Raw genomic sequence first — 6,233 nt, 5'->3', positions numbered from 1 at the left:
TAAAGGTTGTTTGAATGATTATGAGAATATATCTGGCCAGGTAGTAAATTTTCATAAGTCTAGTATCTGTTTCAGCAAAGGATTGGTTCGTGGAATAAGAAACTTCTTTCTCAGGTTGGTAAGGAGATTTTATTGAAAAGTGTGGCCCAGGCAATGCCCACTTTCTCAATGAGTGTTTTCTTGCTTCCTGACTCCATATGCTCATCTATTGAAAGAACCATGAACCGATTTTGGTGGGGCTCTAAAGATGGAAGAGGGATCCAATGGAAGGCTTGGGACCGCTTATGTGTTCCTAAGAAATTTGGTGGTCTGGGTTTTAAAGAGCTTCGTGCCTTCAACGTGGCTATGTTAGGCAAGCAGGCTTGGCATATACTTATGAAAACTCACTCCTTGGTGGCTTGGATTTTAAAGGCAAGGTATTACCCCATAACTTCTTTTATTGATGCATCCGTGAGGAATTGCCCAAGCTACTGCTGGCGAAGTATTATGGCTGCTCATGCTCTAGTTTGTGATGGTGTAAGGCGCAGGATTGGTGATGAGAATTCTACTTTAATCTGGGGACATCCTTGGCTGCCTGATGACCCAAGCCCTATGGTTCATACACCAATGCCACCTCATTTAAATGGCTCCCTAGTGTCTGGTTTGATTGATCATAATTCAAATAAGTGGGACCTTACCATTTTAACAGACATTTTTTCTCAGGACGATGTTTCTCGTATCTCTAGGATCCCAATCTCCCCGGACTACGAGGATTCATGGTTCTGGTTGGATGACCCTAGGGGTTGTTACTCTGTTAAAAGTGGTTATTGGAGTCTAGTGGCTAATTATGGTGCCATCCCTGGTAACTTTGACAAATGGACCACCCTATGGAAAGCTAAAGTCCCTCATAAGTGGAAGACATTTTTATGGAGAGCCATAAGTGATATTCTCCCAGTTACCTCTAGCTTGGTTTTAAAGAGGGTGGATGTTGACCCCACATGCCCAATGTGTGGCCTTGGACATGAAGATACTATGCATGCATTGATTTTATGTGATTATTCACAACTTATTTGGCATGAAGCTGTTATTCAAACATCTACTTTTGTTGGCAATACTTTTTGCATGTGGTTCACGAATATGTTGTCAGACAAGAATATTTTTGCACTTTAATTTAATTAGGTTTTTTTAGTATATTTATATTTATTAATTGTCATTTTACTTTATTTTAATATTTTTAGAATTCTAGAGTTAATTAGTTATAATAAATATTTTATAATAATTATTGGGCATGATTAAGGTTTAGATTTTAGTTTTAATTTTTGGCCCAAGAGTTACATTTTAGTTGTCATCCTAGTGTTGTTTAATTAGCCCATTTCTTAGTTGTTTAATAAATTTAAGGCCAAACTATATAACCTAATTACTAAATAAACAAAACAAAAGAAATTAAAAGGAATTCAAATGTTTTGTTGCGCAGCTACGTACGTACGAAAGACGGACCGGAGAAGACTTCGTCGGCAACTGCAACACAAATTTCGACGGCAAATTTTGACGATGCTACGAACGGAAGTAGGAAATTGAACGGCAATGATAATTTCCACCATTTGGATTTATTTTTGAGAGGTGCAAATTAATTTTCATATGATTTGTTTTCCTTAATTTAAGAGATTTTTGTTGAAGTAGAAGTGTATAAATAGGGGTGAGTTTTTGTAGTTGAGAGAAGGAGACTATCTACTTTATTTTATATTTTTCTACAGTTTACAATTTTTTTCTTTTCTTGTTAAGTTTTCTGGTTCATGGCCCTGCAGAGGCTAATTCTTAAACTTGGTCAAGATTATGTGAACCCCGGTTCTCCTACTGAGAGACAAAATTCTGTTTTAATTTATCTGCAATGAGTATTTAATATTCTTCTGTATTATTTTCTTAATTGGTTGTCTCATTTAATGACTAGGAGGCCTGCTAGTTAATTATTTGGTTCAATTCATAGCTAGATTAGAAAGTGATTCTTATAATTGATTTTCTTTTCTAAGTAGCATCTATGATTAATTTTATCACGGCTTCGTGTTAATTTTATCATAGGAAGAGTATTAATCTAAATTAAACATAACCGCTTGTGTTTATGTTTTTTAGTTTCGTTGGTTTTTCTAGTTTTAATGCTGCTATCAAGTCAAATATAAGCGCTTAATTGTCTTGTGTTATTTGATAGTTAGGGGTAGTTAATACCGCTTGTGTTTGATTACTTATGACTAAGGAAAAACAGGAATGAATTCCACAATGAATGCTCAAATGCAAGTGAATTTGTCTTGTTGTCGATGAACAGTAATTAAGATCCGGTGGTGAATATTTTCTTAGACCAAGTGTTGACGATGGTGTTCCTTGAAAAATACTTTCCAGCTTCAAGGGCAGCCAACATCAGAAAGGAAATTTGTGGTATAAGGCAACACAATGGAGAGTCACTTTATGAATATTGGGAGCGTTTCAAGAAGCTTTGTGCAAGTTGCCCTCATCACCAAATCACGGAACAATTACTTATTCAGTACTTTTATGAAGGACTTTTTCCAACTGATAGAAGCATGATTGATGCTGCAAGTGGAGGTGCTTTAGTTGATAAGACACCGGATGCTGCAAAGAATCTAATTGCAAACATGGCAGCAAATTCTCAACAGTTTGGCAATAGACTTGTCCAACCATCCAAGCAAATAAATGAGGTAAGTATTTCCAATCTTGAACAACAAGTGGCTGGTTTAACTACTCTTGTTCGTCAATTAGCTGTAGGAAATATGCAAACTGTGAAGGCTTGTGGAATTTGCTCGGTAGTTGGGCACCAAACTGATGCTTGCCCAACTCTTCAAGAAGAACCTATTGAATATGTCAACATGGCTGGAGGTTTTCCTGGACAACCTCAAGGTAAGTATGACCCATTTTCTAATACATATAATCCTGGTTGGAGGGATCACCCGAACCTTAGTTATGGAAACTCACAAGGGAACCAGGTTGTTCAGAACCGTTCTAATTTTCAGCAGTATAGACCACCATTTCCTACAAGACAACAACCGGCCCAAAGCTCTAGCTCAGGTATGAATCTTGAAGATATTGTTAAGTCTCTTGCTACTAATGACTTTACAGTTCCAACAAGAAACACAACAATTCCAACAAGAGACAAGGTCAAATATTCAAGAAACAAGGGCTAGTATTCAAAACTTGGAAAGACAGGTGGGTCAATTGGCAACTGCAGTCAATAGGTTAGAGGCACAAAACTCTAGAAACTTACCATCTCAAACAGTTGTTAATCCTAAAGAGAATGTAAGTGCAATTAGCGTGAGAGGTATGTCACTGGAAAGGAATGTTGATTCAGACTATGAAACAAGTGTAGGGGACATTGTCAACAATAAAGAGGAGTCTCGAGGTAAGTTTTTATCTTTTTCTGATTATAAACCAGTACCCCCATTTCCTCAAGCTCTTTTAGAAACAAGAAAAACAAAGTCAAATATTGATTTATATGAGACATTTCGTGAATGTGAGGGTAATAATTCATTGTTAGATTCTATTAAAAAAGTACCTCGTTATGCAAAGTTTCTGAAAGAGTTATGCACTATAAAAAAGAAACAAAATGAAGGAAAAGTTGAGGAGGTGAAAATCCAAGAGAATGCTTCTACTGTGATTCAAAACAAGCTTCCTGAAAAGTGCAAAGATCCAGGTATGTTTACTATTCCATGCATGATAAGTGGTGTGAAACTTGAAAAAGCCATGTTAGATTTAGAAGCTTCTATCAATGTCATGCCATATTCTGTTTATACTTCTTTAAATCTTGGACCCCTTAAGAAAACTTGTGTAGTAATTCAATTGGCTGATGGATCTACTACTTATCCTAGGGGTGTGATTGAGGATTTGCTTGTTGAAGTTAATAGTTTGGTTTTTCCTGCTGATTTTTATGTGCTTGATATGGAAAATAATAATAAAATTTCTCATATTTTGTTAGGAAGGCCATTCTTAAAAACTGCAAAAACTAAAATTGATATTCATAGTGGTATGCTTACTATGGAGTCTAATGGTAGACTTGTGAATTTTAATATTTATGATATCATAAAATCTCATAGTGATGATAATTTTGCAATTTTTGTTGATATAAAATCTCATAGTGATGATAATTTTGCAATTTTTGTTGATTCTTTGAAGGTTGTTAAATTCGATGAAATTGCATCTAATAAGAATAAAGATGAAAAAATTAATAATGAAATTGCATCTAATAAGAATAAAGATGAAAAAATTAATAAATCATTTTTGAGTACTAATTTGCAGGAAGGTACTATTTCTTTGAATAATAATAATAATCGTCAAAGGTTCTCAAAAAGACAATGGAAATTTAAAGAATTGTTTAAGCAATAAGTCGAGCCAACGGCGATAAACAAAGGCGCTACTTGGGAGGCAACCCAAGGTGATTTTGTTCCATTCTTTTTCTTTTATTCACTATTCTTATTTAATTTCCTTTATTTCTTCTATGCATTTTATTCAACATTGGGGACAATGTTGATAATAAGTGTGGGGGGGGGGGGGGGGGGGGGGAATTTAGTTTTATTTGTTTGTTTTTGTTATGTCAAAATTTTTTTAAAAATATTTTATTGCTATTTTATGCAAATTAAGTATTATTATTATTATTTTTGAAAAAATATTATATTTTACTTTCTTGAAATTCATAACATGATTGAATAGATAGTTTGGCAAGTTGTGATTAGTTTGTTAGCATTTCTTGTTTGATATGTAGTGGCTAGATTAAGTAAGCAATAAACCTGTGAGACTTTGAGCCATTGACTGACACTTCGGTCTTATTTTCTTTCTATTGTGTGATTTCTTCCATAATTTTGATTCTCTAGAACTTGTCTTGATTCTCTGTTAAAGCTAATTTGACCATGCATGATTCAAGTGTGATTAAGGCCATTATTTGATTTTGAGCCTCACTAGCCAAATAATCGGTTTTCCCTATGATTTATTTTCCTTTGTTAACCCACTTTGAGCTTTTTGACCTTTTCTTTTCTTTATTTGAACCACATTACAAGCCTTTTATACCATTAATTAATGCCTAGACCCAGCTGAATAACTAGTGGAGCAAATTTTAAATTCCTTATGTACTCTACGTGGTTTGTGAAGAATAAGTGTGGGGGAGATCACTTGTTTTTGTTAATAAGATTGAGAGTGAGGTGGGTTGTCTCTTCGTTTATTGGCAATTTCTTTTTGGCCTTTTAAAAACAAAGACAGTGAAGGCAGTTCATGATTTCAAAAAAAAAAAAAAGTACGAAAGATTGAAAAATGAATGAAAAAATGAGGAATATATGTTTGAAATGAAAAAATGTTCCTGAAAATTTATGGGAAAATGAGAAAAAAATCAACAATTAGTTTTGAGTTTGAGTTACTATTGAATAAATGGAGTATGGGAAAGTTCTTGTGATATTGAGGAAGAGTTATTTGTTTTTGAGAATGATAGTAGTTTTGAAGTATCAATAAGAGAGTGTTTCTGAATGGGAATTGAATGCATTGGATTACTTGTATTTGTTTGCTCCTCTAGTTTGAAAGTTTTTTGAGCTACTTTCCTAAATTTTCCCTACCTTAGCCCTAACCCCATTACAAGCTATGAAAAGTCCTTATGATTTGTGTCATGGATGGCTCTTGTAGTGGTGATTGAGAAGATATGCAAGCCTATGGTAGAGCAATTTTATAGGAATGAACTTGAGTGGAACTTATACCCATCAAACACTTGAGTGTAATGAATGATATTCCTGTGAGGGCTTACTTATTTAGTTCTCTCCATATTTTGAACTCGGGTGCTAACTTATTAACTGCAGGGTGCTTCAGATTGTTGTTCATGATGTGTTATGAGTTTTGAGAATTTATTTTTATTTAGAAATAATAATTTTTGCTTGGGGACAAGCAAATGTTTAGTGTGGGGGAATTTGACAAGAATATTTTTGCACTTTAATTTAAGTAGGTTTTTTTAGTATATTTATATTTATTAATTGTCATTTTACNGGGGGGGGGGGGGGGGGGGGGGGGGGAATTTAGTTTTATTTGTTTGTTTTTGTTATGTCAAAATTTTTTTAAAAATATTTTATTGCTATTTTATGCAAATTAAGTATTATTATTATTATTTTTGAAAAAATATTATATTTTACTTTCTTGAAATTCATAACATGATTGAATAGATAGTTTGGCAAGTTGTGATTAGTTTGTTAGCATTTCTTGTTTGATATGTAGTGGCTAGATTA

At 33.9% G+C, this 6,233-nt stretch overlaps 1 non-coding gene across 1 annotated transcript; it reads right to left on the bottom strand.

The window, feature by feature from the left end:
* Positions 1–2,384: 2,384 nt before the first annotated feature.
* LOC116011496 lies at positions 2,385–2,491 on the bottom strand. Its single transcript, XR_004097047.1, has one exon. It is a non-coding gene; the product is annotated as a small nucleolar RNA R71 (small nucleolar RNA).
* Positions 2,492–6,233: the final 3,742 nt, after the last annotated feature.

This window comes from Ipomoea triloba, chromosome 2, assembly GCF_003576645.1.
Source record: "Ipomoea triloba cultivar NCNSP0323 chromosome 2, ASM357664v1".
Taxonomy (NCBI): Eukaryota; Viridiplantae; Streptophyta; class Magnoliopsida; order Solanales; family Convolvulaceae; genus Ipomoea; species Ipomoea triloba.
Note: the sequence above shows the minus strand (reverse complement) of the source record. Positions and strands in the feature narration are given on the sequence as shown.